The sequence below is a fragment of the Castor canadensis genome, chromosome 7 (genome assembly GCF_047511655.1).
Source record: "Castor canadensis chromosome 7, mCasCan1.hap1v2, whole genome shotgun sequence".
Lineage (NCBI taxonomy): Eukaryota > Metazoa > Chordata > Mammalia > Rodentia > Castoridae > Castor > Castor canadensis.
This window is the reverse complement of record NC_133392.1, coordinates 103,130,871-103,150,396: the sequence shown is the minus strand read 5'-3', so window position 1 is coordinate 103,150,396 and position 19,526 is coordinate 103,130,871. Positions and strand designations below refer to the sequence as shown.

The 19,526-nt window shown below is 32.2% G+C and overlaps 1 protein-coding gene across 1 annotated transcript in view; it reads right to left on the bottom strand.

Moving 5' to 3' along the window:
- The window catches only part of Negr1 (neuronal growth regulator 1), an 845,456-nt gene that overhangs the window by 598,067 nt on the left and 227,863 nt on the right, over window positions 1-19,526 (bottom strand). The gene's annotated exons all lie outside the window — the stretch shown is intronic.

Here is a 19,526-nt window from a genome sequence, read left to right as displayed (position 1 = left end):
TTTTACATATGAGCAAATAGAGACCCAGAAGTTAAAATAATTTGTGAAAGCTCACATGATCCTTGAGTGGATAAAATTAGGATTTGTTCACATTTTTCCTGTCTTTCAGTTAGGAAAGTTCTTCCCATATCATTATACTGTAATAGTTTCACAAATCACAGATGGATAGATTCAGAAATGACTTTGAATGTAGGGAGTTATATTACCATTGAAAAATTTAAAGACACAAGATTTAGTTGTTGTGCTTTCAAATACCAGAACTATTTGATTCTTTCAAATACCATGACAAAAATTCACAATTTCTAAAACTGCTCTCTGATTTAGTGTAAGTACATTTCAGAGTACTTATATGAAGCTTTTAGGAAAGAACCATCTCCAGAAATCTGTCTTCTGTGGCTGATTGCTTAGATAGTCCTTATAACTTATTTGTGTAGATTGATAGAAATTTAGTCCTGCAATTTAAACCCCTATGGAAATGTGAAGTATTCTTAACAAGCATTTAACATTTTTGAGTGCCACAACTCTTTTTATGGTTCTCTGCCTTAGTAGGTTATGATATAAAAAAAAATGTCCATTTACAAAGTTATCCAAAAACAATAGTAAATTATATAGATGGAAAATTAAAGGTAAAGCCCAGTATTAAAAGACTAAAGACACTGTAATTAGATCAAATAGCTACAAATAATCAACATGGTTAATTCCTTTTTCTGTTTGTAATAATGAGTAATATAAATAAATATACTAGTGCAAATAATATCACACAAGGTAGAGGGAAAAAGAAATGAAAGCTTTTAAATACAGGTAATGTATACCTTACATATTTACTCACCAAGGAAATCACTACTCTCACACATATTCATCAGACCTATGTGATAGAACACAGATAATGATGGTGCTTGGTGTTTGGCCTTTGCCTATTCCAGTATCCTGCTACTTCACTATCAGTCACTGTTGTAAAATAATTTGAATCTGAATTTTTACCTTAAATACTTTTTCTATCTTTGATATTTTAGACATAAAATCTATGAAACAAATAGTGACATTGACTCTGAGGAATGCAGATTTTAAAGAGAAATAGGAATAGAAAAATTAGAGAATACATTTTAAGACCAGTTTAAAAAGACAATTGCCACATTTTATTGAGTATTTATTATATTTCCGGTGCTGCTGTCAACTCACTTCATGATTGTCTTATTTAATGTTCACAGTCACATTATGAAGTCTGTATTTTTGTTATTGCCACTTAACACTTGGCGAAATGTGCACTATATAACATATCTAACAACTGATGGAGCCAGTACATAAACTGAGACAAATGTGTCAGCACTGTGGTATATAGGGCTTCTTCCTTAGAAAACTCTTCACCTCTGTTATATCCATACATTGAATGTTCACAGCCATAAAAAGTTTGAGGTAGTTCTACACACTCTGGCAAGAAAAAATATCATGATGTAGTATTAATAAAAATGATAGCAAAACATTACCTACATAAATACTATTACATTTATTAAAAATTATGGATTAGAATGTCTAAGCTAAGAATGGAACTAGATCTATACCTAAAAGAAGTTCATATTCATTACATAGTTTTACTTTCAATAAAAGGTAAATTTCAACGTCAAAGAAACTGCTCAGTGATTCCAAATACAGCTGAGATACTGTATGTTGCCAATAAGTGTACAAACATGCACATATTTTTAAAATCTCTTTGAAATAATACCTCCATTTTTGAATGAGTTTCATTCCAAAATGCCAAGGTACAAAGATGAAAGTGATCATCTCTGTCTTCAGAATGCTTATAATCTTTTAAAATGATAATTTCATTGATGAGCAAAAATGGTAATTGAAGTTAAGAATACATAGACTTCTGTATTCTAGAAGAAACCATTATAAGTAAACAGAAAGGACATCAGTATTGATGCTCCATGAGTCAGCTTGTTTTAATAATAAAAATGGATTCCAATGTAAGTTTGTGTACAAGGCACTGAATACAAGAGTGTTTCTTGAGAGGTGCATCGCTCAGGGCATCAGTGATTTCACTATTGAGCAGAGAATACCCACATCTAAAAATCAAATGAGTCAGATTATGGTAACTTCTAGAATAAGAATATATAAAAAATAATTGTGAATACATGAGAGAGATTTTTTTCCCCCCAAAGGAGAAAGAAGGCAGGAAAAGCCAACCTAGACATTGAAGAATTAGTAAACTATCCTCAGGGAGCAATGTAGGAAATGGCCAGTCTAAGCAGACAGAACAGAATGAGTCAAGATGCAAGCTAAATAGACTGTGAAAAGTTCAGGAAACAATAAATTATGCAATGTGATTATAGTTCAGTGTATATTAAGAGGACAGTATATGATAAGATAATGAATGTTTGATGTGAAGGAATGTGAATGTTATGCTAAGAAGGTTAGCTTCTTCCTGTAAGCACTGAGAAGACACTGAGGTTTCTGACCAGGGAAGTGATGTGGGAATTTATGTGACTCAAAATCATCATGTAAAAGGATGGATCGGTGGATGTGGAGACGCCATTGCAAAGGTTCAGACAAGTCTCTGCAAGCAGTGCAGAAAAGCTAAGCAGGAGATATTTAAGAACGAGGCTCTTGTAAAAAGTAATAAAATGAACTTTTCAGGCTTCTAATAGTCCAACATTAATCTATTTTGTATTTAACAGTTAGAACTGCATGAGTTTCTGAAACAATGAAAAAAAAAACAATAAAACAATAAAATCCTTTGTTCTTTTGGATACCAGCTCAATACTGTGATCAAAATAACAAAAGGATTTTGGAATTTTTTTTGCTATGCAGAATCCCTTGAAATATATAAAGGATATTAGAGAAACTCTTAGTAACTTCATAAAATGAATGAATATGATATCAAGGAATAAATACTCAAGGAGTGTATTCCGGTGCAAATATGAACAGTGTGCCAAGAATGCAGTGAGATCTATAGATTCACAAAATCTGGAATTCTTTTCTGATTAGAAAGGCCTAAAGATTTATTCAGTTTTTACCTACACTGAAAACTAAAGTTAATGCTTAAGTGTTAACACTTAAGAAGTGTTTTTCATGAGGTAGAACACTGGTGGAAAGTACATTATTTGAGATATATAATTCTCATATATTTTGAAGTGAAAAAAAGAATAGAATTAAATTTGCACAGTTGTAAGAAAAGAATAGTGTCTAATATGCAGCATAAAATAAGATAATAAACATGCTCTGAACCTTCAATAATTTCATTTCTTGAATAATTAAAACTTTTACCACATATTATGATCTTAAATTACTTCTTATGTATATGAGTCTTTTTGATCTATTATTATTCTCAAGCTCCAAATGTATTCATAACACCTTGATGGAAAAGACTTTGTCATAGTCTTTCCCTAAATCATGGCTTAGAAAGTGTTAGAGGATAATGCAAGCCAGATAAACACTTGTTACATTAGAGGAAAGGAAATTCTCTGATGAATCTGAAATAGAAATAGACAAGAGCTAGAATCACACGGAGTGGACCATTCTACAGTATCATTCCCTGGGAGGACTGCATTCACAGAGCACAGAAGCCAGCACTTAAGCACCACTTAAATAAAAACACCTTCTTGAATGAATTGGCAACAATAGACCTTGAGTATAAAATGGAAATGGAATAGATGCTGATTATGATGAACTTGTCAGCTTGCTAACCCTTGCCAGTTAAATTGGCAAGTGCGGTAAGAGCACTGACAAAAAATCAGAGAACAAATCCATCAACTCTGAACCTTAGTGAAAGGAAAATAATTGGTGGTTTTGTCTGAATGCTGATGTGCATGCATGCACACACATGCAAGAAAGTAGGAAGGCCTAAGGATTCTTACAAGTTTCTTTGAATGAAATTTATGACTACGTGCAACCTATGATGAATATAAAAGAAAACTCCAGTTGAAATTGTGAAAAATAGCACTTCAAATTTGGTTAAAAACAAAATCGAACCCAAATTATGGCTTGCAACTATTTCCAGGATATCAATTTCATAATCTTTTAACATGTTTATCTCCTAAAGACTATGCCATAAGGTTGACATAACCTTCTCTGGATAGTAGGCTAAAAATCTAGTTTCTGTTTAAGACTCATCCATACATAACAACTATATTTCAAGTAATGGATGCCAATGGTGGTTAATTGGACTTTGTTGAAAAAGACAAATTTGTTTGAAATTATCAATTTTCCTGGAGACAAAATATTACAAATTTAACTTTCTATATTTCACTTTACTTTTAGTGCCTAATTCTTTTTTATACTCATCTATGTTGGAGTCACACTCCAAATATTCAATTTTATGTATCACTTTAATCCCTTTCATTCCTCTTCTGAAATGTCTCGAGGATTTACAAGTTTCTTTTTTTGTGTTCATACAGTTAGTAAATGTTTGCAGTGCTTCATTGTCTTGATTATAAATATTCAGTATTTTACAGGTTTTTGTATTATTCTTAACCCACATCTCTTTTTAAAATGAGATGTTTTCTGTCTTTAAATGTGTGTGCACTTAGACTAAGGACTAAGAAATACATAGCAGGTGTACCTTTATGCTCCAAAATGAGATGCTGAGTCATCTAACCCATGTGGTAATAAGTCCAAAAAAAGTAGTCAAATGCTGGTTTTGTGAAACAATGCCAGGTTCTACTTGGAGGTACAACAAACACAATTGATGTGTACAAAGCTAGGAGCTTTTTGTTGTTGTTGTTGGTTTTGTGTGCTTGTGTTTGTATGTATTGTGTGCTTTATTTCTTTATAATTACTAAGTCAATAGGTTCCATCTGTTTATTTGATGTCAGGTGACAAGGTACATGAGCTGGGGTCTATGAGCCACAGAGACAAAGGAAATAATTTATATATATATATTTTATTACTCAAACAACAGGGGCAGATGAAGTGGCCCCATTTGGGATTTTCTGCACTTCCTGGACCTGACAGTAAAAGAGAGCTCGAGCATTTCACTTGGATTACTTATAGACTGTGATGCAAAAACTAACCTGGGCTGACTTAGAGGCCTTCTACCTGAAAACACTGGCCTTCTCCAGTGTGTCATGGAGAACCTACAGAAACTGTAGACTGAAGAGAAGTCAAGAGAATTGAGCAAAAGAATGTATAGCCTGCATAAGAAGAAAAGCAATTGGATATTACAAGGTAGATATGTCGAAGGAAAATACTCAAGAAAATGAGTTTTGAACATCTGTCATGCACAAAGATATTAGATTACAAAGGCACAAATTTTGAAAAATTTTTTGCTTCTCATCTCTCCTCAATTTACCTTCTCTTCCATCAACTCTGGAAAGTTTAGAAACTACACAGGAACCAGTCAAGTTAAAGGAGAAACCGGTCACCTGCCAAGCCTCAGTTTCTCATACAAGTTTGAAACAGGCCAAACCTGGGGGAATAAAATTTGTAATATTGTCTATGGCATTTGAAAAGACATCATAGACACATTTGCTGTGAGCAAATATGTTTTCTAACCAAGTGTTTCCAGGTCTTCTTACCTTATACCATCCAAAAAATTAAAAAAATCTATACTAGGTATCATCCTTATAACAGTTTAAACAGACAAAGTAGATAGGGATAGAGATAAAACTGTTTTGTGCTATACTCTTTAGAATTTTTCTTTTCAACTTTAACCAAAAGTTTTATTTTTTTACATTATTTTTACTATCATGTCATATATGATATCACATATGTCTTACATTTTCTTGGCCTCATGCTTGCTAGTCAGGCACTTTAACACTTGAGCCACTCTGCCAGCACTAGATTTTTGCTTTTCAAAGCTTATCCAGTCAAATACATGTGAATCTGCATTTCTCTTTTGCAGGTCAACCTACAAGTCCTTACACTCAGCAAGTGCCACCTGCCAGGAGCTTTAAGTTCCCTAACTCAACTCAGTCAGGAAACTTTTTTCCTGCAAGGTCTGTGGGTGGGCACTCTTTCCTTAGTTCACACTTAGACTTTCTTCACAATTTTTCTCTTAGAACTAGTAATCAATGCACTTTCTTATACTCACCTATATTCTCCTATATCCTTCCAATACTTTTAATAAATCATTTATTTAATAAAGTTTCTCTGTTTGACATAGCCAGCATTGCTTTTTTCTTCCTTATCTGACTGATATGGATGATCTCACTAACTCTGAATATATAAATATAAATGTATGTGTTGGAGGATGTGGTTGAAATAAAGGTTTATTGATAAATTTTCTTATACATTCTTACAAATAACTTTAAATGAATTCAGAATGAATATCAAAGATCAATTTATAACTCATCTTAAAAACATTAAAGTTTAATTGCCAACCAGATTTTGTGGAAAGAACCACAAATCTCATAGTAAAAAGCTAGAATAATTGTGTTAGAGTGCCCAGAACCAGACTGTTAGGTGTTTTCAATTACATGCTATTTGAAGTTTTTTAATTTGGGTCTTCCATCATGTTCTGAAATGGTCTGAATGACATTGGAATAAATGTGCCTTATATTGACTTCCTGGGCAAGGGCACCTGAATAGTACAGTAGAACTTGCACTGTTCAGTGACCCATGCTGTATCAGCACCTGCTAGGAAAATACAGTGCTACTGGAAATATTCTGTGGACTTACTTTTTAACCATGTACAAAAGGGAAATGCATCAGAAAAATTTCCCTTAATTCTCAATGGAAAAGAACAAAAAGAAAAATTAAAAACTAAAAATGCAATAGTTAAAACATGAAGATATAAGTGAAATACTCCAGAAACAAAAGATTTACCATTGTGTACTATGAAGCTCTTAATACTGATCTGTATTCAGATGCTGTCTCCACCATAGAAGCTTTGAAAAATATTTAATCTCCTTGAGTTTCAGTTAATGTTCATAAAGTGCTGAACACTGCGCTTGACACAAAATAACTACTCAATATATAATGGTTGATATCATTAAGACTTGATTACTGGTGAGTGAATTGAAAGCTGAGAAATTCTTACCAAATAAAAAGACTCAATATTCTGTAAATTCATTATTAAATGTAATAAAACAAACAAAGTTAACATAAAGATATTCATAAAAAGCAAAGAAAGGAAAATGAAAAAGAAAATCCTTGGACAATAAAGAGGTAACTATGAATTTTGGGGAAATACTGGCTCTTCCATAATTCTATCTATTATTGTTTGAATAAATTTAAATAAATATCACACACAATGCCATTGAAGTATATCTTAACCTTAGAGTTTTGAATATATCCTGACTTTATTTTCATAGCCTAAAATGGGGGCACAGTTAAGTTGTATCTATAACCACTAAAAATATCGCATTAATAAACTTAAAAAATCACAAAATTCTGATCTCAGCCAATAAAGAAACAAACTCTGATATTATTAATCATCCTATAACCAAATACTTACTATTCTCTTGGGAAGCATTCACCTTGCAGTGTTACTAAGGATTAATCATAAGTAAAACTTGGCATTATTTGGTTGGAAAGGAAAATTATCAGATGTACACTGGTCCTCTTATTATTTTGATAAATGTCTTATGACTAAAATTTATACCTACTTTAGAGTTTTTTTCTTGTTGTTAGTTTTTTTTATTATAAAGGACAGAGGCAGCTAAAGCATTACTTCATAACAATCCATGTCTGAAGATATTCTTATGGTATTCAATGGCAAGGATAAAAGGCAGATTTTCTAGAATTATGGGGATCTTTTTACACCATCTGACAAGAAAGATGGTGGTCAAGAAACAATGCATATCATTTCATAATCTTTCGTATTCTCACAAGGAATTTCTAAACCAACTTCATAACATGATTCTGACTTCACCAAGCATAATGTAGCTGCCTTAGAATTGCAAAAAATTGAAATCACCTATTTATTTCACAGCTGGAATAAGGAAGTTCTTTAAATTTCTTTAAGTAGTTTGAAAGTAAAACCAAGTCTATTTGCCAGATTTTAATCACTATGACAAAATATCTGATGCAAACACTTAGTGAAGGAAGATTTTATTTTAAGCTCATAGTATGAGAGGGATTAGTCACTTGCCGTGTTTCTCATCCTGTAGTGAGGCAGCACATCATGGTATTGGGAGTATGGGAGCATACAGGTATGTAGGATAAGCAACTCACCTCATGGTACCCAGGAAGGGGGGAGGGGAGGAGAATATGTGTGTGTGTGTGTGTGTGTGTGTGTGTGTGAGAGAGAGAGAGAGAGAGAGAGAGAGAGAGAGAGAGAGAGAGACTAGGGAAGAGATAAGCCCAAGGACCTACCCCTAGTAACCTACTTCCTCCAGCTCTGCCCTACCTACTTATGTTTCCAGCACTTTCCAAAATAGTATCACCATCAGAGGACCAAGCCTTAAATAAATGAGTCCTTTCAGGGATATTTCAAACTATAACATAAATCAAGAATTTAAAAAGTAAATAAAAAGTTTGTAATCTACATTTTTTCCAAAGGAAAAATATAGAAGAAATATATAGACTATTGTTCTATGACATTGAGTCATATGTGAGTTAAAGATTCAATATTATGCCCAGATATATGATTGAAGCAATAGGCATCTATTTTAGAATAAAGAAGGTAAATTATTAAATTTATTTAGTAGTAAATGAAATAATGATAGTTGTTTAAAATATTTGAGCATTAAAGAAAAACAAACATCAAAGATTAAGAAATAGTACACTGTACACATCTATGGAATTATCACAATGAAATTGCCATGTACTATTAATGTATACTAATAAAGATATTTTTACAAAGAAGTAAACCTTTTTCTATGGCAAAGAAAAGTACTTTTATAGGATTTTTAGAGTGCTATATGTAATATGATTTATCAGAAAAAAAATTCAAATATGTAAGACATACAAGAAGGAAATACTAATTTAAAATAAGGAAATTTGCCAGAAAGCAATTCTATGTATAATAAATGAATCCTAAGAGGGTTAGAAGGTCTAAAAAAAAAGATAAATAATGTAGGCAAAAATATTAGAGTGCTATTTCACCTGCTAGTAGAGATGCAGTCTTTGTGACCTACAAACATCCATCTTCTAATATCTATGATTTTCAAGTAGGCAGAATGGTACACAGATTGTAAGAAAGATTAACCACCTTCCTCACACTTATTGAAAAAGCTCAGAACCTTTTAAATTGAGCATCCTCCTCTCTCTGGCTTCTGCCCAAGTTCATTTTAAAGATTAGTTTTTGCTATTTTTTAATACCAGCAATCTGTTCTTAGCCTTTAAAATATCTCCTCATCCATTTCAGCAAGCATTTCAAGCACATACAGAAAGAATGAGATTCAATATTAATAAGAGATCCAAAGTTAATTCTTTAGAAAACCATTTCAATATTTATTTCTGAGTATCTCTTGTCACTCATTGCATTTGTAAATGAAAAAGTAAGGCAAAAATATAGTTAAAATCTAATGAAAGTCATTCAATTCTAACAGCTACACTAGATGATCTAGTTCCTAAAACTAGACTCAACCCATGATTTTTAAATAACACAGATTGATAAATGATGAAATAAATAGGCACATTTTAATATAAAATAATATTATAGCTTAATGTCATGCATCATTGGGATGGTAATAAATATGAACTTCATAAATTTTAAGCGTTCTACTAAATCTTAAAAAGCTGCAGAATCCCTTGTAATAATAAAGATTCTAAATAGATTTCAGAATTCTTTTTGATCAGTATTTGTTTTACATTCACAAAGTGCATTCCTATTATAAGCAATCAGTCAACTTCTTATGCATCAATGACAGCAAATCCAGAAATATTTTTTTTCAGTTTTATTTTTAGCAAAGATTACTATTCATATTCTGATCAGAATTTGATTCATTAATTAACAATCAATAATTTAAATTTGTATTGTATTTATGGGTATTGTCTTATTTTCCTCTCAGCAAATGCAATACAGGAGAATATAATACAATGTGTAAAATTTTATTTGTACAGAAAGCAAATAAAATCTGCTGGTTCAAGACTGAAGGCCCTCCAGAATCCAACCTTAGATGTAAAGTTGGGCCAGTCAGAGTGGACCAGTTATTGTTTTGGTTTACTTCTTTCGGTTTTTGTGTGCTTCTATGTGAAGTTCCCTTCCCTATTCCTCACCTCCTATCCTCACCTCTTATTAAGCTTCAAAATCTAGCCAATCATATACATCCTTGAAAACTGCACTCAAACATAATTTTTCTTAAAGCTTTTACTTATTAGCCTGTCAGAATAGTATTGAATTCCTACAGAATTTTTTTCATAACATCTCATATTATAATATAGAAGCAACTTTGGAGTTTATTCACCCATAAAATCCCCCTCTCCACCTTTTGAGTACATCAGAAAACTGAAGTCTCTAATAGTAAGTAAATTGTTTAGAAGCACAGCACTCAGGCAAAAACAGACTTCATCCCTTTCTACCTTGTATTTTGGTTATGCCTTGCATGCAGTTCAATACCTTTTTAAAATGTATAAAAGTTAAGTTTTAAGTTTCTTTCTTTCTTTTTGTTTTTTGGTGGTACTAGATTTTGAACTCAAGGCTTTGCACAGGTACTGTATTGTTTGAGCCATGACTCTGGCTCTTTTTGCTGTAGGTTTTTTTTATAGGGTCTTCCATTTATGTCCAGTTGGTCTGGACCAGGAGCCTCTATTTACACTACTCACTTAGCTGGGATGACAGATAGAGGCCACCCCCACCCCCAGCCTTTTATTAGTTGAGATGGAGTCTTGCATACTTTTTACAGCATCGGGACTAACACCACGATCATCCCAATCTCTGCCTCCCAAACAGCTAAGATTATAGACGTGAGTAATTGCACTGGGTCATAATTACTTAAGACATATTTATGGAGCAATTATTTTCCAAGAGAGAGAATGCTTTATGAATGCAGTAATATGAATGACCATCAGGGGCAAGCCTTGATGGCTCTAACAAATAGAGAGCAAAATTTTCTCTATGAATCTGATAATGGACAACATGACTTTTAAGTACTCTTCTGGTTTTTCCCCTAAATTGCAGTGGCTAACCCTATATCATTTTCAAAATGAAGATACACTCATTTGGAGGGTTATTTATTTTCAGCTGTTACAATATTCTTAAGACGCTCCAAAAATTAATTAAACAATTAAATAACCTTCAAGAAACAAAGAGAACATCCTAGAGGAAGGATTCTGCAAGTGTGATTCTTATACCATCTGTCCAAAATCACATAGACTGGTCTGTTACCCTCATGAAGAAGCCAGCAAGGTAATCAGAAAACAAGAAAGACAATTATAGATTAAGTAGTTTTATTAAAATAATGGAAAGGATAATCAAATATAATAATTTGATGATCACTTTTGATAATTTCTCTGGGGAAGATATATTTTAATTGAGAATGGAAGATGAAAATAAAAGAATGATGCTTAAGAGACATGCAGGGTATAGTGAATGGTCTAACATACATATGATTGTCATTCCAGATAAAAGAGAGGAAGAACGGGACAGAAGTAGTACTTGAAAATTAATGACTATGTAAAAAAAAAAAAAGATATTCAGCCTCAAGAAGAATCGTAGGAAGTGTATTCTAGTCATGTGCAGAGAAATATTTAAATGACACAGGTGGTTAGACACTGAATTTTTCCATGGTTTAAAATGAAACAAATAAATCATATGAAGTTGTAGAACAGAAAGTTGTTTGTACTCATTTTGGTTTGGATGCTGATATTACATCACTAAGTTCAAAGCCTTTCTTCTGTGCTTCCTCTATTGCTGTGTTCTTGATAAAAAATACAACCCTAAACCAGGAAGTGAGGTAAATGAAGACATGTTAATTCCCTTACTGAAAGAGAAAGTTCTAGGAAAGCACCATCTCTTTCTCATCTTTGCCTCCCAATGCTTGGCACAATGTAGGCCATTAATAAAAGCTGGGTTGTGCTATATTACATGTAATTTTGCTCTATTAAATAGGCTAAATTTCAGAATGGATGAGCCTTTTAAAATAGCAATTTTTAAAGTGTAAGGCAATATATATCAGCTGCTGGCTAAGATGGAGGAAAGTACTTACTTTTTAATCTACATCTTTCGTTAATTCATAGAAAGTTGAAACATTTTGCATAGTGATAGAAAAAAATGCTAATATAGGGTAAAAAATTCAATCAAATTTATACAAGATTCAGTTCAAGTCTACTTTTTTCCAGATACGATAATATTTTTATACTAAAAGGGAAAATAACAAAGTTTAAGAAAATATGATATAAAAAATAATTAATATACATCAAATTAATGGTAGGGGTTAATATTAACAAATCATCTTAGCTGGGAATGGTGGCATATATCTATAATCCCAGCACTTGGAAACCTAAAGCAAGAGAATCATGTGTTCAAACTCATTATGGGCTACATAGTAAGATCCTGTCTCAAAAAAAAAATTAAAAAATATTAAAATCTTTAGTGAATTAAATTATCTGTAAATTAATTGGTAATTAAATTAATTTACTTGCTGATATTGAACTGTATTTTGACAATACAAATATAGATTTATAATGCTGGGGATTGAACCCAGAGCTTCACATGCTAGGCAAGCTGTCTAGCACTGAGCTACAACCCCAGATCACAAATAATTAATTCATTTAAATTTACATTTAAACCACAAGTTTGGCCCAACAATTTTTCATAAAACTATGTAATTCATACAACTTCAGATAAAGGAATCAATACAAATTTCACTGAAATACTTTGCTGGGTCTATTAGCTGAGTTATTCACACCCTAAAAAACTATATTACTCTTTAAAAGTTTTTTCCACTTTAATTCTAACATAGGAAAATGACTTTTTATAGCTATCCCTGTGTGACTCTTCTAGATATTCCTGTGCAATGACAGCAATTGTGTATTACTGGATATGGCAGCCAGCTTCCAAAATAGATCTCAATAATATTTGCTTCTTGATATTCATTCCCCACCTCACAGGGTTACCAGTTGAATATGAAGAACATGCCCACATGTAACTTCTGAGGTGAGATGAGTGGCAGTGGGGTTAGTGCCATGAAGATTGTGAACAGAGAGAGATGGATCCACAGAGGAAAGAAGCATAGTCTTCTGAGAGGGTGGAGCACAATTTGCCTGCCATATGAGTGAGCCATATTGGAGTAAGAGCTTAGCCCCAGGAGACCTGCAGATCCAAAGCTAAATAATAATAATCCTTGAAAGTCTAAATTTGTCTGGAGTGAAACAACACTGAGTCCTCATTTAATATAAAGCTATTTTTCTTAGTTAAAGAAGCAAAGAGTAAAGATATACTTCACTTACAATTTTTTGGTACTTGCTTCATGGACCTCAGAATCTTGGGTTTGTTAACCCTTGAATGTGATTCTTAAATTGTTTTATCTCTGTTTCTCATATAAACTTATCTTCCACCACATTAAACTTTCCACTATCCTTAAAAATTCCAAATGCACTTTCCACTTTTTAGGCTTTGAATGTGATGTTCCCTAAGTATCATAAGCCTCACCCATCTCTGACCAGCCATTCATCAGTAAATTTCTGAGACCTCATCACTGGCATTGATGTAAGCAAGATTTTGCTAGAAGACCAGACTTTTTAAGGATACCTTTACCAAGAGTGAAAGAGTACAGATCAAGACCACTGCCGTGAAAAGACAACTGAGTTTGAAAAAAATGAATTTGCACATGAATTTTGATGTTTTAAGTATTATGTTATCATGCAAAGGAAGATATACTTCTTTTGAAGTGAGCATTGTAATGCTAAGAGCCCTGGAAATATTCCAGCTCGTTTGTGGTTTGGAGCAGAATAAAATATTGTCAGTGATTATATCTACAAAATTGTTGCCCTTTCTATTATGTTGTATTATTTTACTACATTGAAGAAGATTTAGCATTTTCTAGGCCCCCTTTGAAAATTAAGGGCCATAGACTTCCTTCAAAATTGGAAAACTTTCTTTGCCAAGGAAAATCTAGTTTGGAAGAAAAGGCTTGGTAATGCACTGCACATACGGAGCACCTGTGATGCTTGGCAAAGCTCATGAATTTGCTGCTTTGGTGGAGAGAGGAGCTCCACATGACTGAGACTCACTGCTTTCTCAGTTGGCATATTCTGGTACTGAAAACACTGCCAGTAATCTTTAGAGAATTTTTGTCTACTGTCCTGAACGTTGTCATCTATATAAAAGCCAGGGTCTTGAATCACTGCCTTTTCAGGAAATACGTCAAGAGGATGGGAAGAGAATATGTGGTTTATCTGGCCTACATTTGCCAGCTTTCGGAGCATGTCTTCCAAAGTCCTTGATTTAACTTTCCATCAAACGTACAAGACAGAGAGAACACATTCTCAAAACAATTTGATAGGCCTTCTTGGTGTCTTTACTTACTAAAGGGGTATTTCTGTATTTCATGTACAGCCTGGTAAATATCATTCTTGATATTGATGATGCAAAATTCCACTTGTCCAAGTTGATAATTGAGGAGAGACGTTTAGAGGTGTACATCTGTAGAAAATTTCAAATGCTATAAAATGTGTTTCCTCAGGGTTTAGTTGATAGTGAGAAATATTTGCCATATTCTTCCAGGAAAAATGGTTTTAGATTCCAGACTCATAGGAGAACTTTTGAATTTTGCTTCTAATGGTATGAATTTAAAATTAAGTGCAAACTGAATAATTTTTATGTTCATATAGAAAATACTGGTGGAAGCAGTCATGGTCAAAATCTGACCCCATCAATTCGCTCACATGAATTCAAATGAAAAGGCTCAGAGAATTCTGGTGTTCCAGAATACAGTCAACAACTCACGGATGTAGCTGACAATACTAGTACTGATTCCTCTTGGTATTACTGCTGAGGTTTGCACATTTCTAACCAAAAGGAGCACAATATCGGCTAATATCAAAAATGATATTACATAACTGTGTTTCTTGAGTTCAAATTTGTATTCAATCAGCTATCTTCTCAAGAAAATTAATTTTGAACAGACTTAAAGTTTATTTTTAATTTGCACAAGTTTAATTTCTTGCTTTTTCTTCTTGTTTTTAGATTTGGGCCATTTATTTTGCATAAAAATAGTGAGGCATTTTATGAATAATTTAACTTGGTGTATGACTAAAATATATGGTAATGCATTACATAGATTTTACTGACAATTTTGCCTTTCTCCTTATATTTGCTCTATTTGCATTTGCCTTTCTGCCAGTGTCAGCTGTCCAATAATTCTACCAGGTTCTTGATGGTTTTGGTGACTGCACTGATTAAGAGTCCTACATCTCACCCTTTGGAAAGAGCAAGCTTTAATTTTTCTAGGCTATGTCAACATTGCTTTCCTTTGTATTTATATCACTCTGTTTTTCTACTTCTATGGTATTTTTAAACTAATTTGATTATAGTTTTATTTTTTCTGTTATTAGATTGTGGTATTATTTAGTGCAGAAAGTATATATTGATGCTTATTTGGTGCATATATTAATCTGTACAGTGTCTTGGAAATGGTTATGTGCTCATAAAACATTCCATGACTGAATAAATGCAATTAAGCAGACACTTTCCTCTGTTTCCATATTTTTTTGGTGGAGCCTGGGTTTGCAAGAGAAATGATTTCATGTGGGAAGAAATTTCAATCTTCTTCATTGCTTAGTATACAAAACTGAACTGATAACTAGGTAAGGAATTCATTATAAACAATTTATGTGAGACAGTTTAGGTTGTTTTATTACCTGACACTAAGCAAACAATCATTTTTAAATTACAAAAATATACTTTCTGCAATATTTAAATTAAATCAGTAATAAAAACAGTAATTATACTCATAAATTAAATTAAGAATCTATAAAGCATAAATATTTTAAGTTATCTTTTAATTTTTTACATCACATAAATCGTATTTTGCTCTAAATATAATTCACTTGATCCATTCTTAAAAATTAATTGCCAGGAATGATAGTAAGGTAATTAACATTAAACTCAAAGGCCACATATCCTTAGCCAAACTCTATCTGTAATTAGTTAACTTAGATAAATTAATGAAAAATTGGAGAAACTGAACTATTTAGACACTGCACTTATTTTCCACCCCTTTCTGCCCTCTCAAGACTTACCTAATTATACACTAGTTTCATGCTTTGTATTTACAACAGAATATCAGTATCAGATGATTTCAAGTATTTCTAAAATTAGCATGAACATTTTTTCTAATTTAATTTTATTTAAGATTTTTATAGCTTAAGCATATTAGAACCTCAACTAACTGTTTATTGAACTCAATAATCCAAATATTCAGAATGAAACCATCTCTTCTGACAGAAGGCATTGTTCAAGCAATTAGAAGAGTATAAAGTCATAAGGTGAGATGATAGGATCTAAACCTGACAAAGTTAATTAGCTCTGGGGAATAATTTTAAAATAATAGGTACATTAGTTAGAGGAAATTGCAGCAAAATATCTCCTCCACAAAATATAGAACATGTGGTAAAAATAAAATTGTAAAAAAAATGTGTTTCTATCCTAGTGCAAGGTAAATCATCAGAGCTTTTGCATGTTAAACCAGAAACACTCAGCATGCAAGCAAGCTCCTCAGGAAGTTCTCTGTTGTTGAGCGAATGATTGAAGAAGTCTGTGGAATATTCACATTTAAAGCTTTATAGATCTTAATGTCTTAGCACTTTCCATCTGTCTTTGTCTTCTCTATCTTTCTCTTTTTTCCTGACTTTAAAATGTTTTCTGAACTTTCAGTTTTTGGACTACTGACTCTTTGAAATAGTTTATTATTCTACTTCCTTGGCTCAATTCTATAAACTATAGTGCATAATTCTAAACAACTGAGTTTTGAAAGTGAATTTTGTTTTTAAAACTGTAAAGGAGAATGGTGGAGGGGGTGAATTCAAGTGTGATATATATATATTTGATATATTGTAAGAACTTTTGTAAATGCCGCAATGTACCCTCAGCACAATAAAACTATTACAAAACATGTGATTTATATCTCCAATATTATGTACCCCATTTATCAATAAATAACTACTTAATTGTTTTGATGACAGACATATTTATAAAGTTAGCTTTTCAAGTTTTGCCATCTTGAGCTAGCATATTATTACTAATTTAGCATCGAATCTCATTCATTATTTGACTTCTCATCTACATTATTTATATGATTGAAGCACCAGACTTTAAACACATTGTGTTTTTCTTTTCTGTACATAAAACAAAAAAATTTCTTCCTAATATCAAAACATGCATGAATTTATAAAGAGAGTTCTATCTGTATTAGGAGGCTGAACTTCTAATATAAATTTGAGAATAATGATTTACAATTTCAGAAGCGGGCATGAAACCACTAATTATCCTTAGAGATCAAAAAGATGGTCTATCATTTGCAAATACATTTAGTTTATGGAGGCTATAGTACAAAAATAATATTAACACGTATAGCACTTCTAATCTTCAAAGCATTTTTTCAAATAGTAAGTAATTAACAAGATTACACATTCAATAGGTGACATGTGGACCACATGTTTTTGATTAATTTATGGTAACGAGTGCTTATTTTTTCACTGCTAATGACATGTACTTATTATAATTTTTTATCTCTACTACCTATCATAAGTAATTGCTCTAGTTTCTCTAATGTGCAAGAATATTTAACAAAAGTTAGAGGTTTACCTTAAAAATGTGTACATCATCTTTATTTTCAATAGCAGAGACTAGTCTTTTGAAAAAGACATTTGCAGTTAGCTTCAATGAATGAATAACATAAAATTACTTCCCTATTCAAAGCAAATAATCATCTTTACTTTTGTTTCCATCTTTTCCACTGATTTATAATGCTGCTTGACTCGCCCTGGAATTCTCTATTGTAATTCTCAATTTTTAGATACAATGTAATCTTTACTGAACCTCACTATAAAAGATAGTAAATGAAATATGAATGAATGTATAGAATATGCCTTGATTGTAGCATTTAGACACATCAAGTAATATTTATTGACAAAATTTTATTCAAAGAAAAGGCCACTGTCCTCTTTCTAAATATATTAAATGTTTAAGGTGAAAATGTAGCAAATTGGAAAACCAAATACCAATTCAGATATGTTTTGGAAAATATGAAATGGAGTATGGTCAAATTTTTAAAAAATGTAATTCACACTGTACATATAAACTCCATAGCCCATTTATTATGCCCTTTGGAGATATAAAACACAAGGAAACAGGAGAAGATTGAGTTCCCAGAAATCTAGTTTCTAGATACCTGTTCTGTTTTACCTTAAGTAAGCTACTTAATTTCTCTGGCTTCCACTTTCATTATTCTTAAAATTCTGGAGTTAATTTTACGATTTTATAATTTGGAAATAAATATTTTCTTAATTTATTTTCTATTTTTATTATTGCCAAATTTGTAAATCAGAAATCTCCTCGAGAGACTGGAGTAGGCGTGACATGAGATATGAATCCCTCATGGTTCCATAAAGAGTAATGATGTGTACGGAGCACAATAATACCTATGCTCTGATTTTAGCTAATAACATACTACTTTTTAGGAGTAAACCAAACCTTTGTTTTTCTCTTTGTGAAGGTATGGTTTGGTTCAGGAGAGGTATGTGATAGGAGACACCTTAATTTATAAATCCTGAAAGTAGAATTAAAAATGTATTTGCACATTATTATTTGATTTTTTTTCCTTCTGGCCACATAAGGATAATCATTTTGTTTATTACTACACAGACAATCAAGGGGAGATACTTTGCTGGGTTTGGATAAGAATATAAGACAACACCTTTTCCTTCTCAGTCTCTCAGAGTTACAATTGCCAGTGCCCTTCCAGATTCTGTGGAGTAAACTGAAATTAGAATAGCTATCCATTAATTGAAGGTCCTCCTGGTATTACAGTGATTCAATTTAGAAACTCATCCAAGGGATAATAACAGCATAAGATTCTCACTAAGTTTCTATTTTAAGAAATAAATATCTCCTTATGCTCATTAGTATTTTCACTGATCTATGTCCTTTTACTATAATTAACATGTAGTACAGTAGCCAGTAATTAGTTCCTTTTCACTACACATAAAAATGTTTTAAGTAAGAATTAGTACATGTGAAACTTAACTTTTGTTTTGAAATCTATATTTTCTCTACTTGGCCACTAAAACAGCCAATTAATCAGGGATTTCTACTGACTGCATCTGAACTGTTTTTCTGATTCAATCCAAGCAGATTACACACGGGTCCTCCCATGACTATTAACTATTGGTTTGTAGGTGCATTCTTTGACAAATTTCTTATAGTGAGGCAGGCCGGTTGTCTCTCCCTTGTGTTCCATAGCACATGATATAGAGTTTCTACCTCAGCAGTTTTCATTCTGATTTACAAATTCCCCTCTCTAAGTGTAGTGCCTGCTTTTATTGCTGGTGCATAATGTTATTTATCGGATAAATTAGAAGAAAAAGTACTGAATTACACAACCCAAACTAAGGAAGAAGGAAATTACTTATTAAATTCCTGGGCTGCAAAATTCATATTGTGTAATATTGCAACACATCTAAGTTCCACTTTAATTTTATTT